This window comes from Caretta caretta, chromosome 6 (genome assembly GCF_965140235.1).
Source record: "Caretta caretta isolate rCarCar2 chromosome 6, rCarCar1.hap1, whole genome shotgun sequence".
Lineage (NCBI taxonomy): Eukaryota > Metazoa > Chordata > Testudines > Cheloniidae > Caretta > Caretta caretta.
In genome coordinates, this window is record NC_134211.1 from 61,465,740 (window position 1) to 61,490,514 (window position 24,775).

Here is a 24,775-nt window from a genome sequence, read left to right on the forward strand (position 1 = left end):
TGCTGACTATAAATTTTATTGCGTGTCCCCTAGCTCTTGTTTTATGAGGAGTAAATAACACTTCCTTATTTACTTTCTTCACACCAGTCATGATTTTCTAGACCTCTGTCGTTTCCCCCCCTTAGTCATCTCTTTTCCAAGCTGAAAAGTCAGTCTTCTTAATCTCTCCTCATACAGAAGCTGTTCCATACCTCTAATCGTTATTGTTGCCCTTTTCCGATTCTAATGTATCTTTGAGCTGGGGCCACCAGATTGGCACCCAGTATTTAAGATGTGGGCACACCATAGATTTATATCGAGGCATTATAATTTCTGTTTTATTGACTGTCTCTTTCCTAATGGTTCTTAGCATTGTTAGCTTTTTTTGATTGCTGCTGCACATTGAGTGGATGTTTTCAGAGAACTATCCACAATGAATCCAAGATCTTTCTTGAGTGGTAACAGCTAATTTAAGACCCTGTGATTTTGTATGCATTCCCCATTTTGTAGTTGTGCATTTGATTTTTCCTTCCTGCATAAAGTACTTCACATTCAGATTTATTAAATTTAATCTTGTTGAATTCAGACCAATTCTCCAATTTATCAAGGTTGTTTTGAATTCTAATCCGGTCCTCTAAAGTGCTTGTAGCTCCTACCAGCTGTAGGTATCATCTGTACATTTTATAAGCATACTCCACACTCCATTATCCAAATCATTAATGAAAATATTGAATAGTTCTGGATCCAGGGCTGACCCTTGTGAGACCTCGGTATATGTGCTCTCCCAGCCTGACAGCAGACCGTTGATAGCTCTTTGAGTACAGTCTTTCTACTTGCTGTGCAGCCACCTTTTAGTTATTTCATTTAGACCGTATTTCCCTAGTTTGCTTGAGAATGTCATGTGGGACTATGTAAAAAGCCTTACTAAAATAAAGGTAAGCACATCTACAGCCTCCTCCCTATCCACTTGGCCAATATCTCTGTCAAAGAAGGAAATTAGGTTGGTTTGGCATCATTTGTTCTTGACACATCTGTACTAGCTATTCCTTATAACCCTAATATCCTCCAGGTACTTAAAAATTGGTTGTTTAATCATTTGTTCCAGTATCTTTCCAGGTATTGAAGTTAGGCTAACTAGTCTATAATTCCCTGGTTCCTCTTTGTTTTCCTTTTTAAAGATAGGTACTGTGTTTTTTTTCCAAGAATTCTCAAAGATAATTGCTCATGGTTCCAAGATTGCATCAGCTAGTTCCTTAAGTACCCTAGGAGGAAGTTCATCAGGCCCTGCTGACGTGAACATATCTGTCATTTCTAAATAGCCTTTAACCTGTTCTCCCTATTTTGGCTTTAATTCGTTCTCCCTTTATTAATATGAATTGGTGAGTATCTGGTCATCATTATCCCCTTTAGTGAAGATTGAAGCAAAATAGACATTAAACACCTCAGACTCCATGATGTCATCGTTAGCCCTGCTAAGTAGAGGACCTACATTTTCATTCATCTTTCTCTTGTTCCTAATGTATTTAAAGAATCTCTTTTTGTATTGGTTTTTATGTCCCTTGCTATGTGTAACTCATTTTGTGCCTTAACTGTTCTGATTTTGTTCCTACATGCTTGTAATGTTCTTCTGTACTCCTCCTCCTTAGCAATTTGTCCACTTTTTGTAGGATTTCTTTTTAATTTTCAAATCATTAAAGAGCTCCTGATGGAGACATATTGGCCGCCTACTGTTCTTCCTATCTTTGCTTTGCATCAGGATAGCTTGTAGGTGTGCTTGTTTGAATCCACATGTTCCGTTTTTATAAAGTAGTGAATAGCAAGGACCTAAACCTCTGTATCAGATGACCTAATTACTAAGGTTCCTTTGACACCAGGAGACCCAAGAGCCATATTGGCATGTACGGCATGCAGAAGCATCCTTCTTATCAAGTAATGTCCCTGTGGGTGCTCCATTCCAGGTATGTATGCACCTTCGACCTAAAATCTCCAATTGAAGTGCCCATTTGGCCTGTACATGCACTGTACTCTGCCTCATGCTCTGCACCATATAAATCTGCATGGGTGAACTGCCCTCATTTCCTTCTCAACTGCCTTGTTTCGAGACAGAGCCTCAGCAGTGTCTGAGTTGAGATTACTTCAAATGCAGTGTCACCTTAGATACAGTAATGCTATTAGTGAGTAATAGTAAGGACTGTTGTCCTTTCTGTCTTGTTCAGAACTTTAGATTGCTGGAGAGTATGCCTGGCTGTCAGGGCTTTCAGTGGTGCCTATTGTGCTAGGAGGCTATCTCGGTGAGTGATGGGCGTTCCCTGTACGTCCATTGCCTTGGGGCGTCACACATCCCCCAAAAGTGTAATTTTGCCTGGCATTAAAATTGAGAGCCATAAAGAAACGGAAGATGAAATTGTACCTCATCATGATGGAGAGCTCCTGATGTCTGGCTTCTGTCCCAGGTCAAGAGACCCTCCCTGTATACCAGTCACCGAGCAAATCGAGTACCTCAACTGTTTCAGCACAACATTCCCCTAGAGTTTCTAAGGCCTTGAGTACACTGGCAAGTTTCTGCATAGTAAAGCAGCTTTCTGCTGTGTAACTTCCAAGGTGTGTACACTGCCAAGCCACTTAGTGCGCAGAAACTCCTCAGTTGCAGCATTGCAAAAAAAACCACCTGGACGAGAGTCGTAAGCCTTACAGCGCAGAGCATCCAGCTGTGTATTTGCAGTATAAACACATTGCAGCACAGAAAGCAATCAGTTGGCCTCTGTAAGTGTCCCATAATCCTTCAAGTGGCAGTTCTGCTCATTGTTTTGAACTCGGCTGGCTGCCCTGAAGACATGCACCCCTCCCCTTTCAAAGCTGTTTCTGACAGCCCTTTCATGCTGTGCTGATCGGCTCCAGGACACACAGCAAACCATTATTGTGGAATGCTCATTGTGTGTGTGCAAGAGAGAGAGAGTGCTGTGGGGAGGGCAGGGACTGATGTTGGGGTTTCCCCCTCCTCCTGCCTCAGGACTGGTTGCTTCCTGCTGTCTGAACTTACAAGACAGCATGCTGACACGCTTTCTGTCCCCCAAAACACACGGTCTCTCCTCCCTCCCCTTCCCCCCCACCCCGTTACATTCTGCCTCACCCCTTTCAGTTGAAAAGCAGCTGGCAAATATAGTAGGATGTCCATGGAACAGTGGGTTTGGGAAACCTGCATTATGTGACGCCTAGCCCATGAGGCATTTCAAACCCTTTCCAAAGCACCCTGCAGCCAGTTTCACAGTGGGATAGCTACCACAATGCACTCCTCTCTTTGCCATTGCAAGAGCTCTTACTGTGGATGCTCTCCACCGTTACAAGGAGCAGTGTGGACACGCAACAGCTGTTTAATTCCAGCCCTTTAATAAAAGTGGTGTAACTTGTTGGGCAGAAACTTGCCAGTGTAGACATACCCTAAGAGGAAAACTCAAGAATTCTCTCAAAGAATTTAGGAAACATAGTTTTGAGTTCCCCAGCTAAGGTATCTAATTCAAAGAAACCCCAGTCACCGATTGAGACAACTACCTCGTCACCCACTGGTTCTCGACTCAGTACCCATAAGTCTGCAGGTTCCTCAGGTACTCTGAGCACCACTATACCCAAATGATCTAAGGGTTCTAGCTCCAGAAGATCATCAGTACCATCAGGGGATCAAGGCAACAAGGAGAAGGCAACCCCTTCTTAAGTCAGTATTGATAGAATCAGCCAGGCTCTCAATATGTACCATTTCAGTAAAGGAGAAGACTAGACTATCATCTAGCAGACCGTTCTCAGAGCACATAAAGCCTACGGTATCATCTACTCCCTCTGCCACAATCACCTCTGCTGCAGCTGCTACCTCGGTACCGACCACCATGTTGGTACTGCAAGAGTTCAGGTTTTACAAGACTTCATGCTGCCAGATGCCTGACTCCCCCTTGTTCAGTAATAATCCATCCTTGGTACCAAGGACCTTTAGGCAGACATTCACCTGATACCTATAGAGTCGCCACCTTTTTCTACCACTGCTCCACTTTTACAAAGTAATGTTGAAAATGGTGGTGATGCTGATTTCTCATTCCTCAAATTTTTGTTCAGGGCTCCCCTGCTCATTATCACTCCAAATGGTGGAGCCTCACTAAAATCCTGAGAGCTACTATTACTTTTCAGTCCTATGATTTGCTGCTGTACATTGCCCTTTTAAGTATATTGGCACTTAAATAAGACACAGCAACAGCCACCAGCAAGCTCCCTTCATCCCACACCTGAACCTTGTTGCATCCTGTCCCCTTCCCCCTGCAATCTGTAGAGATGGGGTACAGGGGTGGGGGGAAGGGAAAGCCTGACATCAGCGCCCCCCTTCCTCTCAGCTCTGCATAGCAAGCAGGAGGCTCCCGGGAGCAGCTCCAAGGCAGAGGGCAGGAGCAGTGGGCAGAGACACCTGAAGTGAGCGGCACTTGATAGCTTGCCAGGCGGCCGCCTGGCCATACACCTTAGAGGGAACTTAGATCAGCATCTCAGGAGCTTACCTTCTGGGTTTCTGAAACATCGCTGTAGATACCCTCAGCAGATGCTTCTCTCAGGATCATGAATGGGGGATAGAGCCCATTGTACTCCATTGCATATTTCATTATTGGGGTTTCCCACAAATAGACCTGTTCACCACGATCAGAAACAGGAAGTCTTCTACTTGTGCCTGAGTCGGGGACTGGGCTGCCACTCCTTGGTGTAGCTGAGGCCTGAAGTGACATGAGCAATTAACACATGGAGGGAAGCATCACTTCTTGGAGGATAGAATTAGGGAGGTAAACAGATCATTAGGCTGAAAACAGAATGTTTGTGCTAAATAAGATAAGTAAATAGATCAGTAGGCTAAAAAGATAGAATGTCTGCACCGGCTGAGATAAGAGGTAGAACACCCAAGGAGCCATTTACTTTGAATAAAATAACTATGGACAAGATAAGTAAGGAACGTAGAGATGAGGAGGTAGAGTAGGTTGAGTATGGACAGAGCATGCTGCACAGGGATTGGTTCTTGCAATGCAATCAACCCAATCCATGTGATGAAATGTATAGTACAGTAGAACCTCAAAGATACGAACACCAGGGTTACGGACTTACCAGTCAACCAGACACTTTATGCAACCAGAAGTAATCAATGAGGCAGCAGGGGAGACCCCAAAACCAACAGCAAATATTGTACTTCCTGGGGGCTTTAGCACTGAGCCCCAGGGCTACAGCCATGGAGGGGTTGGGTAGGGTAGGGTATGTTAGGGCTCCGGGCAGTGGAGAAGAGAACAGAGTTATTCTAGTGGTTCTGACATGGCCAAGACAGACATGGTTTCCTTACTTTATCCAGTTGGCTGTTTGTTAACCAATCATCATCTAGACCAAGGTGGGGAACATGTGGGCTGGACCCAGCCTGCTGCTTCATTTAATCCGGCCCTTGGCAAGTCTCCGCACCACAGGCCAGAAGCCCCGAGCCTTGCCCCACCCCCTGGGGCTGGAACCATGAGCACTGGCTCGCCCCGCTGTGTGGGGAAGCTGGGGTTGCCTGGACGTTAAAAGTCCGGTTGGCTCCGAGCAGCTCCCGGAAGCGACTAGCATGTCCCTGCGGCCCCTAGAAGCAGGAGCGATCAGGGAAGCGCTCTGCATACTGCCCAAGCACCATCTCTGCAGCTAATGGGAGCTGCGGGGGCAGCACAGGCAGCGCGCACTGTGCAGCGCCCCCTGACTCCTCCGCTTAAGGGCAGGACATGGCAGCTGCTTCTGGGAAGAGTGTGGAGCCAGCTTAGGAAGGGAGCCTGCCTTAGTCCTGCTGCATCGCCCACCAGGAACTGTCTGAGGTAGGTGCTGGCCGGCCAGAGCTGCTGCCTCAAACCCCCAGCCCCAAGTCGGAACACACTCCTGCACCCCAACCCCATGCCCCAGGTCGGAACCCCCTCCTGTACCCAAACTCCCTCCTGGAGCCCACACCTCAAACCTCCTGCCATGCTCCAGCTCGAAGCCCCCTCCTGCACCCCAAATCCCTCATCCCCACTCTTGAGCTCGAACCCCCAGCCAGAGTCCTCATCCCCTCCCAAACCTCAACCCCCTACCCCAGGCTGGAGCCCCCTCCTGCATCCTGAACCCCTCATTTCTGGCCCCACCCTGGAGTCTATGGGGAGCCTCTACACTCCCTGCAGGGCTGGAGCCGTGAGTGCCAGCTTGCCCTGCTGCAGTGGGAAGCCCTAAGCCTCCATGCCCTCCGCCCCGCACCTGCGGGGCTGTGTGTGGCCCGCAACTGTTTATTTTTTCTGTGGGTCAGTGGCTCCTGGTAGAAAAAGGTTCCCCACCCCCGCTCTAGACCATCTCTCCTCTTCTATCTCAGGATGCCAGTCAAATTCTTCACCCCAACCTCGGGGTTCTTTGCTTCAAAGCATGGCTGATCTATGGTTCATGAGGTTAGAAACAGCCTGTTCCACGGAATTGAGAAGAGTATTGTTATTTAGTAGGAAGCAATCTAGCTGTAACAACCAACAAAAGTGGACAAGATTCAGTCACTGGTGTGACCTAAGATGCATTTCACCTTCATCCTCTTCGCTGTCGGATATAATAGATTACATCCTAAAACTGAAGAAGACAGGTTTGTCTTTGAATTCCATTAAGGTACATTTGGCAGCCATTATGACCTTCCATTTCCTTGGGGAGGGCTTTTCAGTGTTCGCACATCCGATGACAGTGAGGTTTCTCAGTGGTTTGGGGAATCTTTCCATAAGTCAAATGTTCTGCCCCTGTTTGGGACCTCAAGTAGGTGCTTAGATACCTTAGGAGACCTCCCTTTGAGCCAATGGTGACTCGTTCTCTTGATTTTTTTGTGAAGACAGCCTTCCTGATAGCCATTACTTTTGCTCAGAAAGTTGGGAAGAGACAGGTTCTGGTGGCAAATCCCCCCTTCACAGTATTCTTCAAGGACTAGGTCACATTGTAGTCACATCCCAAATTCTTACCAAAGGTCTTAACTGACTTCCACACTAACCAGTCAGTCCATCTTTCAGTGTTTCCTAAACCAAACCTGAATAAGGAGGATGTGGTATTACATAAACTTGATGAAACTTGATGTCTGGAGGGCATTAGCCTTTTACTTGGACAGAACTAAACCATTTAGAAAATCTTCTGAGTTGTCTGTGTCTGCTGCAGACTGATCTAAGGGATCTCCAGTTTCCAAGCAGACTCTCTAGATGGATAGCTGACTGTATTACCTTTTTGTTATTAGGCTAATGATCTCCAACCTCCTTTTAAAGTACTAATCCATTCAGCACGAACTTTCTATTTCCTTTCTTAAGAATGTTCCCATTGCTGAGATGTGTAGAGCCACAACTTGGACTTCCATACACACCTTTTCTGAATGTTATGCAGTAATTCATTACTCAGTTTCTGACGCTGTTTTTGGCTCTACTGTGCTGTCTTCAATCTTGGACTCAACTCTAAAGCCACATATCCCCTCCATAGACTGTACTGCTCAGTAGTCACCAAAAGTGGAATACCCATAGGGACACTATTCAAAGAAGGAGGAGAGTTTACTGCTCCTGTGCAGTAACTGTAGTTCTTTGAGATGTGGGTCCTTATGGGTGCTCTACTACCTGTCCTCCTTCCCGTCTGATTTGTAGTTCTATGCTTTGGATCACTGCAGTAGATAAGGAACTGAGGGTGGTTCACCCACACATCTCTATATAGCCACAACGTAGAGCACAAGTCAGAGTAGAGTACATGCAAGGGTTGAGTGAGCACTGCTCCCTAAAATCTCCAAGCAAAGGCGCATGGAGTGCTTGCACATCTGAAATGGAGCACCCATGGGGGGACACATGTTGGAAAAACTAGTTACAACAGAGGGTGAATAACTAGATGGTGTTGCTTTAAGATTCATTTTACTCAAGTAGGAAGAAAGACATGTTGAGTGAAGAACTGTCTCCTTAGCAACCAATTCTTCCGGAAACAGATATTCTTCTTTGAGGGCTTGCTCATGTCCATTCCATATTAGGTGTGTGTGTGTTTGCCACATGCACCGGTGCCGGAAGCTTTTCCCTCAGCAGTATCCCTAGGGGACCAGCTCTGTCTCTGTCTGAGTGGCACCCGCATGGCACGGTATAAGGGGTGCCACCGGCTTCCCCCTCCCTCAGTTCCTTCTTGCTGCCAGTAATGGTGCTGGAACGTCTACTGCTTCAGCTAGCATTGTTTCATTCTTTGTTCCTGCAAACTTTGAAAACCTGTAATATAGTTGTATATAGTCAGTAGTTTTAATTCCCCTTAGTAGTAGTTCTCAAACTCTTTCTTAGTCCTGAACGGGACTCAGCCGGGGGGTGCGGCATGCCCTGGTCCCCAGGCTTTAAGCCCTGAGATCGCTGCAAATGGCCTATGCCCATCAGTAATCCACATACCAGCTGCCTAAGGTGCTTAGGCGAAGGGCACATAAGTGACAAGTGCCGTACATGCAAGTCCTTTAAACCTAGGATGAAGAAGGAGCGCAATATCCATCAGAAAGCACTCCAGATGGAGTTGGCACTCACTCCGGCACTGGAGCAGCAGTCCGACTCCACACTGAGCATTGTGGCCTCCGTGCGCAGCGCTTCGCCAGCGCCATCATGAGCCGGCACCAGTCCCCCTCCACGGCTCTGGTCAAGAAGCCAAGAAAGACTGTGCAAGGAAGATCTCCTACCTCCCGTAAGGGAAAGGAGAGGGCTGGGGGTGAGCCACAAGCCATGCTGGGCAGCTCAACGACCCTTTCGGGAAGTCTGGCCCCAGCTCAAGTTGAGTGGTGCAGCCCATCACATGCTTCACCTGCGACTCCGGATAGCAGTGCAGGCCCTGGCCAGCTTCTGGTGCCATCAACGCCCAAAGTCCTACAAGCAGCTCAGGAGATCCTGATGCTCCTGGTGCCACCCACACCGGCTCCAGCGGTACCCCCGTCTTGGGGAATACCCACCTTGGGATCTATGCGTGTGTCCCCACCACAGCGGCATCATTCCCCATCGAGAGGGACGTCCCGCCATCGCTTGCCCACTCGAAGCCATCACGTCTCAGGATTAGAGAGGCAGGCTCAAGGGAGCCCTCTTTGTTCTCCAGATGGGCCACCGATCGAGGTAGTTGAGGCGTACCTCACTGGTAGATTGGCATAGACCCTCTGAGGCATGCACCACCAGGCAAGAACTCCTGGACTGGGCCCGACCGTCTCCAAGGGCCCAGGACCGATTGAGGATCGCAGATCGCCGGACCATCATCACCCATCTGCAAGCAGTAGTTCGCCCTACAAGGGAAGATCCTCCCAGCAACCGGCCCATATTAGCTTCTGGTCCCGTTCAGCATCCTGGTACCATTCGAGTAGAGAGAGGTGTGGATCGCCTGGTGTCCAATGCAGATCTGCCGAGTGCTGTCTGTCCCCGAGATCCTGACCAAGACGCCCGTCTCACCCTGTCAGATTGGCGTCAGGATGCAGTCACCAGCACCGGTCAGACAAGAGCCACCTCTCCGCCCGATCCTGGTCGCCTGGTACTGACCGCTCCGTTTATACCTCCAGCATGGAGCGAGGTTCCCTGACTGTGGGACAAGCCCTGGTACCTGCAGTGTCGTCTATACTATCACCATCACCACCACCACCACCTGTCCCATAGTACCCGTGGAACCCTTGGGGGTTCACTCAACCTTCCCACTCAACCTTCCCAGTTGGCACTGGGAGCTTTGGAGAGGCCAGCAGCCTTGGTATCCCATCCCTCTCCAGTGCTTTAGGCTTCAGGGGGTAAGACCCCACAGGTCCAGGAAGACCCAGGGGAGCAAGCTGCTGGACCACCAATGGAAGTGGAGGTTGCCACAGCACTGGCATCATCCTCGTCATTGCCAGAAAACGCTATCACAGGGTCCCCTCACCCAGTTTCTCAGGATGACACCAAAGTGCACCAGGAACTTTTAAAGAGGGTCGCTTCCAACTTGGGACTTCAGGCAGAGGAACTGGAAGAGCCCTCAGACTCTGTTTGACATCCTCTGCTCCTGCCAGCGTAGCCGTACCCCTTCATGAAGGCATTTCCAAAATCACTAATGCCCTGTGGCAGACCCCCTCTTCCCTGGCTATCTCTAAAATGGCCAAATGCAAGTACTTTGTGCCAACCAAGGGGCATGAGTACTTATACTCCCACTCTGCCCCCAACTCCCTTGTGGTAGATGCGGTTAACCACAAAGAGAGGCGAGGACAATCTGAGACCACCCCAAAAAATAAAGACTCGAGGAGGCTGGATCTGTTTGGACGTAAGATTTATTAGTCTTCCAGCCTTCAGCTAAGCGTGGCCAACCACCAAGTCCTCCTTGGCCAATATGACCTTAATATGTGGCAAGCTATGGCCAAGTTCGAAGGGTTGCTCCCTGAGGCTTCCAAGAAGGAGTTCCGGCCCCTGCAACAGTGGCTGGGGACGGTCTATTCCCAGTCCAGAGACCCCCTGGAAAAGATTGTTACCATTCCCCAGGTGATACTTACCTTGCTGCGATGGTGGGTCGACTGCAGGACAGACCTGGAGGGGGTTCAGTTTGACAACCCCACCTCACTCCATCGAGTTGGTGTTGGATGACTCGGCTAGGGTGCGCATCTTGGCGACCTCCAGACACAGGGCATGTGGTCCCTGGAGGAGGCAAAGTTGCACATAAACGTCACAGCGCTCCGAGCAGCCTGGCTGGCGTGCAGAGTCTTGCTGCCCCACTTGTCAGGGCAGGTGGTACGAGACCTGACGGACAACACAGCCTCTATATTCTACATCAACAGACGAGGGGGAGCGTGCTCATTGCCCCCTTGTCAAGAGGCACTCCCATCTATGGGACTTCTGCATCTGCCACGAAATCCCACCTGGAAGCTTGTCACCTTCCCAGCATCAAGAATATGTTGGTGGACCAGCTCAGCAGCGACTTCTTTGCTCGCAGTGAGTGGTCACTCCATTCAGAGATAGCCAGCATGATCTTCGAAAGGTGGGGAATTCCCCAAGTGGACCTGTTCGCTACCAAACAGAACAGGATGTGCCACCAGTTTTGTTCTCGGCAAGGTCTGAGCAAGGGCTCCCTCTCTAATGCCTTCCTCCTGTTATGGTCAGGGAGCCTGATGTACGTGTTCCCTCCGATTCCACTCATCAGCAGGGTCCTGGCAAAGATCAAGAGAGGCAAGGCACAGATTGTCGTGATTGCCCCAGTGTGGCCTCACCAGCGTTGGTTCGGCATGCTCATGAACCTGTCAGCTTCCCCTCCCTGGCCCCTGCCCAACCAACTGGACCTGCTGTCACAGGACCACACTTGGCTCTTACATCCCAACCTTGAATCCTTCCACCTCTTGGCATGGCTGCTGTGTGGCTGAACCTGGAGGAATGGACCTGTTCAGAAGGAGTCCAACAGGTCCTCCTGGGGAGTAGGAAGCCCTCAACTAGACTGACTTACCTGGCCAAGTGGATGAGATTTTCCCGCTGAGCACCTGAACATGGCATCTCTCCCTTGCGTTCTTCTATACAGGCTGTCCTTGGACTACGTGCTCCATCTGAGGAACCAGAGCCTGGCACACACTTACATTTGAGTGCATCTCACAGCCATCTCCGCTTTTCACCCGCTGGTCCAAGGACAGACGGTATTTTCCCATGACATGATGGTTAGATGCTTGAGAGGGCTCGAGAGACTCTTCCTGCAGGTACAGGCTCCTGTCCCATGGTGAGATCTTAAGTTGGTCCTCTCTAGGCTCACTGGCCCGCCCTTTGAGCCGCTGGTTCCTGCTCCTTTTCCCACCTGTCATGGAAGGTTTCTGGTGGTGGTGACTTTGCTAGATTGGTCTCTGAAATTAAAGCCTCGACCTCAGAACTGTGGTACACCGTCTTCTACAAAGACAAGATTCAGCTACGGCCCCACCCGGACTTCCTGCCGAAGGTGGTATCCACCTTCCATATGAACCAGGACATCTTCCTCCCGGTGTTCTGTCCCAAACCGCACAAGACCAGTGAAGAGAGGCGTCTTCACGCCCTGGACGTCCGAAGGGCCTTGGTTTTTTACTTAGAATGTACCAAGCCTTTCCGTAAATCAACTCAGCTCTTCATCACTACGGCAGATAGGACGAAGGATCTTCTGGTGTCCTTGCAGATGATTTCCAATTGGATTACCTCATGCATAAGGACCTGTTACAGCCTGGTGGGGGTTCCACAGCTGATTGTCAGAGCCCACTCGATGAGAACACAGGTTTCTTCAGCGGTCTTCCTGGCGCACATCCTTATTCAGGACGTTTGTAGAGCTGCAATGTGGTCCTCTGTCCACACGTTTACGGCTCATTATGCCATCACTCAGCAGGCCAGGGACGACGCTGGGTTTGGCAGAGCTGTGTTGCAATCTACACGTCCGTGAACTCCTACCCATCTTCAGGGGTACTGCTTTTGAGTCACCTAATATGGAATGGACATGAGCAAGCACTTGAAGAAGAAAAGACAGTTAATTTTTCCGTAACTGGTGTTGCTCATGTCCATTCCACAACCCGCCCTCCTTCCCCTCTTTTGGAGTTTCTGGCAAAAAGGTACTGAGGGTGGGGGGAACCGGCGGCACCCCTTATACCATGCCATGTGGGTGCCGCTCCAATGGGTGCCAGAAACAGTCCCCTATGGATACTGCTGAGGGAAAAACTTCCGGCACCGATGCATGTGACGAGCGCACACACACCTAATGTGGAATGGACATGAGCATCTCGAAGAACACCAATTACGGAAAAGGTAACTGTTATTTCTTCACAACGTGTAATCTCCTTTTTGAAGTGCTGCCTCCCTTAGATTGGTTGCTCTCTCAGCTGTGTCTATTTATGAAGTTTCTTGTCTTTCTTGTGTATTTTTCTCAAGCAAACAATGCAACAGGACCAATCGCTGGAAGACTGTTAGCTCTAGTGGCTGTAGAAGCAGGGAACATGTTACTCTCTGATCAAATTGTCTGTTTTCTTTGCTGGGTTCAATACAACTCCAACATGTGCCAAATTCAATTTGGTTGTGTGTTTCTGAAATCAGTCCCTGTGATGGGGTATTGGTAGAACATCCTCTAAACTAGAAAACTCATCCAGTAGTCTCCAATACAATTCATCTCTCCTGGCTGCTGCTTCCAGCATCACAGAATTCTCTTCAACACTAGTGGCTTTTGGCAGTTTTGCATTCTTTTGATTTTCTTGACAAATAACACTTTTCAAAGTTTTTGTAGAGAGTAGTGTAAGCTTTAAGAGGCTTGTATCCTCCATATCTTCATATACTGTTACTTTCCTGTAGAAGTAAAATTTGCAAAGTATATTGTTAGCATTGCCACCACTTTTCATTTTGTCCCATTAATAGACTTGTGCTAAATTAGATATAAATTAGATCTGTATATTCATATCAACATTGCCATTTTTGCTTAGTGAGCACTTCTGATTGAAACCCAATATGAAGCAGTGTATTGTCATCTCTAATACTATTTCTGACCTGTGCATTAGTGCCACTGAACTAAAAAGCTAGTTTCTAAAATATTTTAAAGGCTAGTTCTGCATATGTAGGCAATTACAATTAGCCTGCCTAGTAGAAGGTTTTAATTTGTATGCGCAAAAGCTTACAAGTGGAGAAGCATTACATTAAGGATTCATGTCTACTCATCATGCATTAAAAACAATCAGCATGCAATCTACTGCTTTTTGTGCAAAACCTTCAGTGTGACTGATCTGGTCAGCAAATTTAAATTGAAAATACAGAAAACTTATCACTTGTGAGGTGCTTTTACAATTAAGATTATGTGGTGTGAAAACATTTCATGTTAGTATATTGCAAAATGTTATTTGCCATAGTTGTCACGTGCTAAACAGCTCCATTTCTGGGGAAAAAAAGCAATAAAAATCTCTTAATACAAATGAACACCACATAAAAGTGTTTATGTTAATTTTAACAGTAAAACTTGTAGTAATAGTCATGTTGCCGTGTTTCTGGAAATTGTGCAAAAACTGACACTTTCTCATTTTGGATGCTGCTGTTTCATCTTGTCTACAGGTTTACAGCACTACTTGACAACTCCATAGCATACCTCATATAAATGTACATAAAATAAGCTTTCAAATGATGTGGGTGTGTAGGATGGGTACGTTAAACTCCAAAAGTATGTCCCTTTTTAGAGAATTGCTGCATGCCTATTGAGAGCACCAGTGGATCAGACCATTCAGGCTGTAGGATATGAATTATTTCACCAGTTTGTGGGGAATGGTAGGTGAGGTGGGAGTAGATGAGTGTAGCCCTCCAAAACATTTAATGATGAGAATTCTGGCTAGTTTGCACTAGATGTTTGAGATCAAGATTAAAAGTCCTGTGTGATATCTTCAAAAATGTAGAATTTCAAAGTAATTTTCCCTTCTTAATCACATTGTCAGTGTCTTTGTTCTTGCTGCCTTTTGCAGTTTTTACTACTTTGATACAGTTCTTGTGCTACTTTCTCTTTTGACATGACAGTCCTGTGCAAATTATGCCTTTAGACAAGGGGGAAATTTACTGAGTAATTCTGCTTCTCTGAAGGTCTTCCACCTGTCCTTCCGCTAATTTTGAAGAAAGCCTTTGTTGATTTTGTCTTTAGTATTCCTTTCTGAGGCATTGGCTTCTTTGTAGGTCATTAGTTTTATTCTTTGTAAAGCCTTCCTGATGACTCAGGCACTGAAAGGAAAGTACCTAGAGTAGTGGCTAAGTCTGTGCTCTCTTCCTTACTATTTTTGTCTTGGGCTCAAAATCCCCACATCTTTTAAATTCAGTACTTATTAGGGCTGTCAAGCACTTAAAAAAATTTACCGCACGCTTAAACAAAAATAGAATACCATTTATTTAAATATTTTTGGATGTTTTCTACATTTTCAAATATATTCTTTTCAGTTACAACACAGACTACAAAGTGTACAGTGCTCACTTATATTTTATTTCTAATATTTGCACTCTAAAAAACAAAAGAAATAGTATATTTCAATTCACCTAACACAAGTACTGTAGTGCAGTCTCTTTATAATGAAAGTTGAACTAACAAATGCAGTTATTTTTGTTCATAATTCTACATTAAAAAAATAAAAACAACGTAAAACTTTAAAACCTTCAAGTCCACTCAGTCCTACTTCAGCCAATTGCTCAGAGAAACGAGTTTGGTTACAATTTGCAGAAAATAATGCTGCCCATGTCTTGTTTACAATGTCACCTGAAAGTGAGAACAGGCGTTCACATGGCACTGTTGTAGCCAGCCTCACAAGATATTTATGTGCCAGATGTGCTAAAGATTCATATGTCCCATCATGCTTTAACCACCATTCCAGAATAAATGTGTCCATGCTGATGACTGGTTCTGCTTAATAACGATCCAAAGCAGAGCAGACTGACGCATGTTCATTTTCATCATCTGAGTCAGATGCCACCAGCAGAAGGTTGATTTTTATTTTTTGGTGGTTTGAGTTCTGTAGTTTCCACATTGAAGTGTTGCTCTTTTAAGACATCTGAAAGCATTTTCCACACCTTGTCCCTCTCAGATTTTGGAAGGCACTTCAGATTCTTAAACCTTGGGTCGAGTGCTATATCTATGCTTAGAAATCTCACATTTGTACCTTCTTTGCTTTTTGTCAAATCTGCTGTGAAAGTGTTCTTAAAATGAACATGTACTGGGTCATCATCTGAGACTGCTGTAACATGAAATATATGGCAGAATGCGGGTAAAACAGAACAGAAGACGTACAATTTTCCCCCAGGGAGTTCAGTCACAAATGTAATTAACACATTATTTTTTTAATGAACTGTCAGGGTTTCTTCCTCACCCTGAACTCTAGGGTACAGATGTGGGGACCGCATGAAAGACCCCCTAAGCTTATTCTTACCAGCTTAGGTTAAAAACTTCCCCAAGATACAAACTTTGCCTTGTCCTTAAACAGTATGCTGCCACCACCAAGTGTTTTAAACAGAATAGGGAAAGAGACCACTTGGAGACGTCTTCCCCCAAAATATCACCCCAAACCGTACACACCCCCTTTCCTAGGGAGGCTTGAGAATAATATCCTAACCAATTTGTTACAAAATCATCAAAGACCCAAACCCCTGGATCTTGGAACAATGGAAAAATCAGTCAGGTTCTTAAAAGAAGGATTTTATTTAAAAAAAAAAAAAAAAAAAAGGTAAAAATCATCTCTGTAAAACTAGGATTGAAAATACTTTACAGGATATTCAGATTCAAAACACAGAGGATCCCCTTCTGGGCAAAACCTTAAACTTACAGAAAACAGGAATAAACCCTCCCTCTTAACATAGGGAAAATTCACATAAAACAAAAGATAAACTAATCTGTCTCACCTGGCTTACCTATACTGGTTGCAATATTGGAGACTTGGATTAGGATGGGTTGGAGATGATGGATTTCTGTCTGGCCTCTCTCAGTCCCAAGAGAGAACCCCCCCACCCCCCAAGATTTGAAAGTGTCTTGTTCCCTTATTGGTCCTTTGGGTCAGATGCCTGCCAGGTTAACAAGCTTCTTAATCCTTTACAGGAAACAGGATATTGCCTTTAGCCAGGAGGGATTTTATAGCACGGTATGCAGAAAGATGGTTACCCTTTCCTTTATATTAATGACGCAAACATCATCAGCATGGAAGCATGTTCTCTGGAATGGTGGCTGAAGCCTGAAGGGGCATATGAATGTTTTGCATATCTGGCATGTAAATACCTTGCAACGCCGGCTACAAAAATGCCGGCTACAGACTTGTTTGTCTTAGCAATTTACTAAACAAGAAGTAGGACTGAGTGGACTTGTAGGCGCTAAAATTTTACATGATTTTGTTTGAGTGCAGTTATGTAACAACAAAAAAATCTACATTTGTAAGTTACACTTTCATGATAAAGAGATTGCACTACAGTACTTGTATGAGGTGAATTGAAATATACTATTTTGTTTTTTACAGTGCAAATATTTGTAATAAAAATAATATAAAGTGAACACTGTATACTTTGTATTCTGTGTTGTAATAGAAATCAATATATTTGAAAATGTAGAAAAACATCCAAAACTATTTCAGAAATTTCAGTTGGTATTCTGTTGTTTAACAGTGTGATTAATCACAATTCATTTTTTAATTGCAGTTAATTTTTTTGAGTTAATCGTGTGAGTTAACTACAGTTAATCTACAGCACTAGTACTTATTGAAAGAGAGTTGTCCAATATTGAGGGGAAATAATGAATCTTCATTGCTATTCAAGTGCCAAAATATTTACTACTTGAATGGTTTTAGTAACTACTCTGACGACAAAAGCTAAAGAGATTAATTTTTCCAGGAGTGTTTGTACGTTGCTTTTCATTAAAATGAAACGCAGCACTTCAGATTTGCAAGTGAAAGCTGCCAGAAACTTGTGTAGGCTTTACTGCCACTCCTCCATTATTGTACCACTTACATTTAGTTTTCAGCATTATTTAGAACTTCAGTAGCCTCCTCCAAATTCATAACATTCCCTAAAAACAAAACACAAGTTAAGGTTTTAGTCTGAACACATACTATATTTAAAAAAAACACACTGAGATTCAATTACTGATATTTAACTATTTAAGAACAAAGGGAATTGACTAGTTTAAACCAGAGGGTTTTTAAAATTTAAAAAAGAAGGGAAAAAAGCTTAATTGGCGTTGCCGTGGTCACTTTTCTACTATTTTTTTTCCCTCCTCAGATTTGTTAGTAATGTTGTATCTGGCCCATTGGCCTAGCAATAAAGGAAGTTGAAGAAAACTGCAGTGTGATATCAAAGATGTTTTTAATTACTACATTTAATGACAGAAAAGAATGAATCACTAATATTGTAAGTATGATACGTTGTTAATTCTTTAGGAATTCAAAATCTGAATAAATTAATTCAGATAAGAAGCTGCCACCCTGACAGTCTGATATAGAATGGGACTTGACGAGGGAGAATGTCTTCTATTTGAATGTGTGAGCCATAAAGGATTTTCAGAGTTGTCATCAAGTCTTAAAATTGACTTTTAACTGCAAATAGAATTTTTTAAAGTTATTCTGACTTTCCGGTGTCCTACTTTCCATAAGCAGCTGGACCTTCTACTAGGGAAGTATCAGGAAAACGTTACTAAATGTTCCGTTATGGAGATACTGAAACAATTACTCATAAAACAGTTTTTAACTTTTATTACTCAACATATATTTTTAATGTTTATCTGTATAAAGTATAATTGCTGCAAATTTCCTTAAAACATTCTTTAAAGAAAGTGAGAAATTTGAGTTCTTCACTGGGGTGGCTGTTTATCAAGTTGTCCTTTTAGAAAGATCAGAACTCAAAAAATACTTTTCCTGACTTAATCAGAATGCAGAACAACAGATGTTGGCAGTTGAAAGAAATAGGTTAGGCTGCCTTTTCTCATTGCTAAAGAATTGCAATTTGTTGAGCTCACCAGGACATCTGCAAGAGCCTTCCCAAATGGTACAATGGTACCTATGGGACTGTGTTGTTCATTTCCTGGTAAAACTGTGCGGAGGGAACAGGCCCAGGAAAATCTAGTTACACCTTATGGGTTTCTGTAAATGCAGCCCGCACTTGAAAATGACAATTTGTGGCATCTGAATCTTATCAGTCCAACAAAGTTTCAGCCCTGTGGTTGTGGTTGTCCTAGTTTGGCAACGTGGCTCTTTCTGGAGTTGCAGTGCTATTGGTGTCTCTGCTTTTAATTGCACAAATGCTCTGCCTCTCTCTGGATGGGGTGGATGGAAACGCAAGGAAACTTCTCCAGTGTGCCATTGTATCCTTTGCTCATACATTTTGTGGAATTCATTGGTTTCCATATACCCAAAATCAATAAAAGGAAGCTCAGGTAGAGCTGTGGTCTTGAGCTAAGAAAGTGCCACAAATGACAGGGAATTGTGCTGGCACCGTGTCCTCAGACCTTCAGTGTGCACAGAGTAAGCTCATGTTATATCCACCTTTTTCTCAAACAGTTTGCTACTATTTCATGCAGGTATTTCATTGCTATGCTTCATAAATGTGGTGTATTGACTTTGAGAAATAGCTATCATTGTCTGTCTGTAATATGGAGTTCTGAGACAGTCATTTTTCCTCACATAAATTAACTCCTTTTGTTCCATCAGACCTCTGTATTAAAAAAAAAAGGGGCATTTTACTCTGCATAAACATGAAAAGTTGAATATAATGTATTTTTATTGTTTCAGCAGCAGGAATTTATCAAGTAATTTTAGCATGCAAATTACATTAACAAAAGTAGATAGCATTTGTCAAGTTGGATTGAGAAGTTTACTAATAACTAACTAAATGTTCAGAAAAGTAAATCTTATTGATATGACATTTAATCAACCACACACAAAAACTACATTAATAGAACACTGAGGTTGCAAAGTCAAGCACTTGAAGGTTAAGAAATGTCAGAATTAAGGTGGTCTTAATTTGGTAGCCATATGCTTACATCTTGTGATCAAGTAATTAAAGCCTAGATAGCATAGGAACTCTTAATTCTGGCATTTCCTAACTTTTGGATGCTTGACTTTGCAACCTCAGTGTTCTTTTAATGTAGATTTTTATGTATAATTTTTTCGGTTTTAAAAAAGCAAACTGGAAAACGTGAAATTCCATCTCTGTAACATAATATTGAGACACCTGCATAGCTGATCATCAGGCTTTGAACCTTTAGATCTACTATGTATCTGCCACTTGAACTAATGAAGTTATTGATAGCAGTAAAAGTTGTCATCTTCTGTGGACCTGAAATAGAGGGGAATCATGTTTTGCAAGTGGGTTTTAAATTCACTTCCTGACTGCAGAAGGAGGGGGAGACTCTAGAATCTTGAGTAACATTCCAGTCTTTCTAAGGAAGTGCTCTCTGGTGTGCACAGGCTCTTCTGCCCTTCCCCCTCAAGATTGATCCTTCCCTTCTGCTGTCCCCTCCAAACTGTCCTGCTTCGTCCTCACCTCTTCTGTGATTCCACATTCCATTCCTATTCTCACCTAGCCAGTCCCAATCGCCGCTTGTCATCCCAGTCTCTTTACGCAGCCACTCTGTGTTCCTCCCATCCCCAGCTTATTTCCCACTCTCCTTTCCCAGTCTTCCTACTCTGGATGTTTGTACCAGTCTCCCCCCATGTTCTAGATGGGTAGGGTAGGGAGACCAGGAAAAGAGTTAGAGCAGAAGCTGGGATTGGGAGGGAACACTGAGAATTAGTTGGGCAAGGAAACTGGGAAGTGGGGAGAGCAAGACTGGAACTGTCTCCTTGTCCAGCCATTACCAGTTTCTCTCCTTCCGTGTTCCAGTCAGTGTCCTCCCGCTTAGCCCTCTTGACCACTTTGCAGTTGTCAGGCAGCTCCCTCTTCCATGTTTCCTTGGCACCAGCAAGGGGAGGGTGGGAGGATCATCCAGAGCACAGAAGAGACAGTTCTGTTGTTTTCAATTTTGGTGCCTCACCTGGCCCTGGCCCACAGTGACCAGAAGTTTCAGGGAATGTCCTAGTGATAGTGAGCCCCTATTGCCCTGGGTTGGAACAGGCTCATTCCCTTCCATCTGTGGGGATGGCATATACACAGTTTGGTCACTTGTAGGAGCAGTGTGGGAATGGAGCATGTTCAAAGCATATGGAGATTTTAGTTGCTAAACTCAATCCACATGCTACTTAAGATTTATCAAAGGTTGTAACTTGGCCAAATGTGACAGATTTTCACTGGAACAGCAAAAGGCACATCCATGGCACTAAAGCCCACTCCTTGCCAAATTTCAAGTCCCTGTTCCAAAATGTTCAGGGATTAAAGCTGCTTAAACATTCCTAAGAATATTTTTTAACTGGACAAAATGCATTTTCCCCTAACCTCATTCTCAGAAACAGACAGATGTTTTGGCTGAATCATTTCATTCAAAACCAAATCAAAACAAAACAAAAAATACACCTCAGCCTGGCATGGAAAATTTCAGCCCAGATAGTTTGGCAGAGATTATGAGCAACTGAAAACAGGGCTGTATAATGGGAAGTTATTGGGCAACCTGAGGTGGTGGTGATGGTGGTACTAGCTCCACCTATGATAAACATTGGCCATTAAACACATGATATTTTGTGTAGCTGTTATATATTAGGTTAAAGTTGCAACTCTCTGTACACACAGAAATGGTGCAGATGGGAATGTTGGATGAGGCCTGGGCTTGGAACTGGCATAAGATTGCTGCTGAGCTTCCTGGTCAGTTTTTAAGATGCTTCGGTAAAATGACAGGAGCAGTAGCAGGATGTACATAGCTTCTCTTCCAACCTGGCTTCTCCATGTACATGTCTGGTGTGACAGGGTCGGCCAGATGGCTATAGGAGAGTAATAGAAAGCAGATATATTAGCCCCAGGCTAAGCAGGTCCCTTTTCCCTGGGTAAGGTAACAGGGAAGGTTCCAGAACAATCAGGAACCTTCTGGAAACAATTAAGATAGGCTGATTAGAACACCTGCAGCCAATCAAGAAGTTGCTAGAATCAATTAAGGCAGGCTAATCAGGGCACCTGGGTTTTAAAAAGGAGCTCACTTCAGTTTGTGGCGTGCGTGTGAGGAACTGGGAGCAAGAGGCACTAGTAGCTGAGAGTGAGAACGCGGATTGTTGGAGGGCTGAGGTGTACAAGCATTATCAGACACCAGGAGGAAGGTCCTATGGTGAGAATAAAGAAGGTGTTGGGAGGAGGCCATAGAGAAGTAGCCCAGGGAGTTGTAGCTGTCGCACATCTGTTCCAGGAAGCACTGTAGACAGCTGCATTCCGCAGGGCCCTGGGCTGGAACCCGGAGTAGAGGGCAGGCCTGGATTCCCCCCAAATCCTCCCAACTCCTGGTCAGACATAGGAGTCTGTGAATTCAGAAACACGGCCAAGCTGAGGGCCGCCGTGAAGCTCCAAGGCAAGCATATCCGCCAATAAGTGCAAGACCCACCAAGGCGGAGCAGGAACTTTGTCACACTGGCTTTTTGGGGTCTTGCTGTCCTTCCTTCTCCCTCCCAGCTCAGGGCTGGTTGGAGATATGCAGGAAGTGCACTGTAGAGTTTTGCATGTCTAGTTGCATGGCAGCCAGTTGACCTTCTAGGTCCCTCTCTCCAGGGCTCCAGAAAGAAAAGCCCTCCCGTCAGCCTCTCAGGAAGCCCAGATGAGCCCACACCAGCTGGAGGAGATGGGGGAGAGAATCTTGGGCTCCATCCTCTTCTCCCCAGCCTGGAGGTAGGGGGAGATAAAATTCCTTGTGGAGAATGAGAGGGATTATGTAAAAGAGACCAGGTGCTCGTGAGAAAAGAATTAACAGTGGGAGTCTCTGTTGAAAGCAGTGCACAGAACCACTATGTGGAAGCTATACCTCTGAAAGCCTACTGTTGTCATTACCTCCCAGCTGTCCCTGTTCCATGTGTCCACTTGTCAGTGTGCTGCCCCTACCTCAGCCACCTTCCCTGGGAAGTTCCCCTTAAGAACTTTGTTACACTTGTAGATCACAGAGACAGGCTGGACTGTGGAGCTCAATAGAACCAGGACTTGCACCATAGTGACTGCTCATACAGTGTAAGTGAGGGAAAATGGAAGATTGTTGGCTGCTTCTGTGCACTTCAGAGAAAGTAGCCTCAGCTTCAGAGGAAGAATTGTTTCCATCTCACTTCTCATTAGTAGTACTTAGCCAGTCATAGTCAACATGATTTTACTTTGTAACCAACCAATATATATGATGAAATGTATTAATCATATAACTGATCCAGCAGCACAATGAAATTCGAATGGTCAGTCCTTATCTTCTAGGTGTTTAGGCCAGGATGTCTAAAAATGACTTAAAGCTCTAGCAGTAGGACCATTGCCGACAACTCCATTCCTCAGGGATTGGAACTTTCTACCATGAGGTAAAACATGACAGCTTTCTTGGGAACTAGTCTGGGACTGTGGAACAAACTAATATTTAAAGAGACGACTAAGGGGGAATACGATAGAGGTCTATAAAATCATGAGTGGTATAGAGAAAGTAAATAAGGAAGTGTTATTTACTCATAATACAAGAACAAGGGGCCACCGCATGAAATCAATAGGTAGCATTTTAAAACAAACACAAGAAAGTATTTTTTCATGCAACGCACTGTCAACCTGTGGAACTCCTTGCCAGAGGGTGTTGTGAAGGCCAATACTATAACATCATTCAAAAGGGAGCTAGATAGATTCATGGAAGATAGGTCCATCAGTGGCTATTAGCCATTGGTGTCCCTAGTCTCTGTTAGCCATAAGCTGGGATTGGGTGACAAGGCATGGATCACTTGATGATAACCTGTCTGTTCATTTCCTTTGGGGCACCTGCCATTGGCCACTGTCAGAGGACAGTATACTGGGTTTGATGGACCTTTGGTCTGACACAGTATGGCTGTTCTTACGTTCTTAAAACTCAGGACTATCACAGCTAGAAGTATCTGAAAAATGCAGTTTCAGTCAACCTGAAACTGCAAATTTATGTCAAGCTTGCTGAATAGTTTCAACCAAACCAAAAAAATCAAAATGTTTTGGAAATGTCTAAACCAAACACTTCAGTTTGACACGACTCAAAACTTTTCCTTTAGATTTCAGGCATTTTTAACAAAAGCAAACGAGGACTAAATTCACAAAATGTCTGGAAGAGGTGTCCTCCTTATGCCTTTTAGCCCAGTGGTTAGGGCACTCACCTGGAGTGTGGGAGACCCATATTCAATTCCCCTCTTTGTGAGAGAGAATTTGAGCTTGGGTCTCCCATGTTGCAGGAGAGTGCCCTGTCTCCTGGGCTATGATGGGATATTCTGTAATGGAGTTTTCTCCATTTTGCCTGGTGAAGCAATTACACTTCGTATAAATAAGTAATCATTGGAGCAGGTTTTGATTTTGGGTCTCCTACATCCTTGGCGAGTTCACTGTTCATCACTGGATCAAGGAAAGAGTAAAAATGATTCTGCAGTCTGGTGGTTAGGTCACTCAACAAGTATATAGGAGACCCAAGTTCAAGTCTCTGCATTAATGACTATTTATTTATACAAAGTGGAATGACTTCAAGAGGTGAAATGGAGAAAGCCGCATAACAGAATATCCCATGACAGCCCACTCTCCTTCAATGTTGGAGACCCAAATTCACATTCCTTTCCACATCATCAGAAGGGGGAGTTGAATTTGGGTTTCCCACATCCCCTCTGAGTGCCCTAGCCACCCAGTTAAAAGTTAAAGGAGAGCATCATACACCTCTTTTTCCTCTTCCAGCAGTTTTGTGAATCCAGTTCTCCTTTGGTTTTGTTAAAATGCTCACAACCAAAATGAAAAATTGAGTTAGGTCAAAACAACACTTTGTTTCAACCCGACCCAAATATTTCTGACTTTTTGATTCACCAAAAAGTTTTGGTTTTGGTTCAGAAACTTTCTGTAATTGCCAGAGAACCAAAATATTCATTTATTCACCCAGCCCTAATAACTTTTGTTCCAACTGATATGTGCACTTTGACCTGCCTTCTCCAATAGACATAACAAAGGAAAAACTAAATGAAATATAAAAGACAACAAGTCATACCAAATCACTACACTGAACAGATAATTCTCCCTGTAGGGAGATGACAGAGAAAACAATCCACACATGACAGATGTTAATAGTATCACTTAATACACTAGTGTGAGGGATTCAGATGTGTCAGTGCTGAGTGTGGTATAAAAACCTGTATAGGATAGACATAAAATTTTACATGAAGTGTGAAAATGGGTCCTGACAACATCCTCAAGACACTTTTGATGAAAACAGGATTATCAGTAATGGT

The 24,775-nt window shown here is 44.6% G+C and overlaps 1 protein-coding gene across 6 annotated transcripts in view; it reads left to right on the forward strand.

Moving 5' to 3' along the window:
- Positions 1–24,775, forward strand: part of PALS1 (protein associated with LIN7 1, MAGUK p55 family member) — a 140,698-nt gene that overhangs the window by 57,057 nt on the left and 58,866 nt on the right. The window lies entirely within an intron of this gene.